The following is a 1,693-nucleotide window of genomic DNA, read 5'->3' on the forward strand; positions in this document are numbered from 1 at the left end:
TGAAGTTCCTGGAAAGAAAAGTGTATATAAGTGAAATTTTCAGGTCACTAAAGACCCAAATAAAAATATTTTATAATATTTTAAAGAAATATTTTAAAATTATTTTCATTTTTCTATTTTCTCATTCTGATAGGTATACTTTTCTCATTTTTACTGAATCTTTAGTATGCCTTGAAATCGTTGCATTACACTGCAGTGATTTCTCTGTGTCTTCCCCTATTATCATTAATTCTACTTTCTCATGACTGTCTCAAAACACAGGAACTTTTTTGCCTTTGTGACAATACAGTAGCAAAACATGGAGAAATCTAAAACAAATGGATATTCTCATTTCCTTCAACAAGAATAATGCACAGAGAAGATGGAGGTTGGAAACCACACCAGCGTGACACAGTTCATCATTTTGGGGTTAACAGAGGATCCTTCACTTAGTGTCATCTTCTTCGTGATATTTCTCGGAATCCATATTGTCACTTTAATGGGCAATGTCAGCCTAATCATGTTAATCAATAGCAGCCCTCAGCTTCACACCCCAGTGTACCTTTTCCTCTGTCATTTGGCCTTTGCGGACATCTGGTTATCCTCTTCAGTCACACCTGTCAAGCTTATGGGCTTCCTGAAAAAAGGTATCTCTCTGCCTATTGCTGACTGTGTGGCTCAACTCTATACTATGGTCAAATTTGGGACCACTGAGTGCTTCCTGCTGGCTGCCATGGCCTATGATCTTTATGTAGCCATCTGCTCACCACTGCTCTACTCCACTCACATGTCCCCCAGAATCTGCATTCTCTTATTGGAGATGTCCTACTTGAGTGGATATTTGAATGCTTGGACATTTAATGACTGTTTATTGAGTCTGTCTTTTTGTGGACCAAATCAGGTAGATCGCTTTTTCTGTGATTTCTCTCCTTTGTTGAAACTTCCTGCTCGGATATCTCCATTATTGAAATCATCCCTTCCATCTCTTCTGGATCCATCATTGTGGTCACAGTGTTTGTCATATCTCTCTCTTACATCTGCATCCTCATCACAGTCCTGAAGATGCGCTCCGCTGAAGGGAGACACAAAGCCTTCTCCACCTGCACCTCCCACCTCACTGCCGTTACTCTCTACTATGGAACGATCGCTACTCAACTGACCAGAACAGAGTGATATCTCTGTTCTACACAGTGGTGATCCCCATGTTGAACCCTCTCATCTACAATCTGAGGAACAGAGATGTGAAGGAAGCCCTGAGAGAGGCAACTGTCAGATTACATTTGTAGGATCCATTCTTATCCGATGAACTATAAAGTTTTGGTTTACCTGTATCACACTTAGGACCTACCTAATAGGTATGCTGTGTAACTGATTGCTTGAATTAAATTTATGCCTCCTCTAACTCTCATTTATATTCACTAGTAAACCAAATATTGATACTGTAGTTGTTACTATTCTAAATACCCATAGGTTGCAAGTACTTTTTCTCATTTAATTAATCTTGCAAACAATAATTTGCACTCACTATTACATATATTAACTGGGTTATTCCTCACCAAAACCCTATGAAGTAGCACTATTATTTCTGTTTTACAAAAAAAATCATTTGGGGCACAGAGACATTAAGTACATTGCTGCAAGTCATGCAGCTAGGATATTGTGGCACCAGAGTTTGTATCCAGAAAGTCTATGTATAAAACCACTATGCTTCTCT

At 38.8% G+C, this 1,693-nt stretch overlaps 1 pseudogene; it reads left to right on the forward strand.

The window, feature by feature from the left end:
• The first annotated feature begins 361 nt into the window (after positions 1 to 361).
• LOC105305142 lies at positions 362 to 1,265 on the forward strand (annotated as a pseudogene).
• Positions 1,266 to 1,693: the final 428 nt, after the last annotated feature.

The sequence above is a fragment of the Pteropus vampyrus genome, unplaced genomic scaffold (assembly GCF_000151845.1).
Source record: "Pteropus vampyrus isolate Shadow unplaced genomic scaffold, Pvam_2.0 Scaffold366, whole genome shotgun sequence".
Classification (NCBI taxonomy): domain Eukaryota; kingdom Metazoa; phylum Chordata; class Mammalia; order Chiroptera; family Pteropodidae; genus Pteropus; species Pteropus vampyrus.